Here is a 225-nt window from a genome sequence, read left to right as displayed (position 1 = left end):
CATTTTTGTCGAGGGATTTTACTCAACGTTTTTGTCGACTTTCCTTCCGCGTGGTGCTTTTATTTGTGCAGGATAAAATCATGTGTTGAAGAAGTAACGGCGAAACCTTTTAGGAAAAGTAAAGAAAAATGCAAAAATCTTAATTTGTGTGCTAACAGGAAAAGCAAAAAAAATCATTAACCAAAAAGTAATTATTTCTACATTTTTGAGATTCAACAATGATTC

Source organism: Fopius arisanus, unplaced genomic scaffold (assembly GCF_000806365.1).
Source record: "Fopius arisanus strain USDA-PBARC FA_bdor unplaced genomic scaffold, ASM80636v1 scaffold00274, whole genome shotgun sequence".
In the NCBI taxonomy this organism is placed as follows: Eukaryota; Metazoa; Arthropoda; class Insecta; order Hymenoptera; family Braconidae; genus Fopius; species Fopius arisanus.
This window is presented reverse-complemented; position numbering follows the sequence as displayed.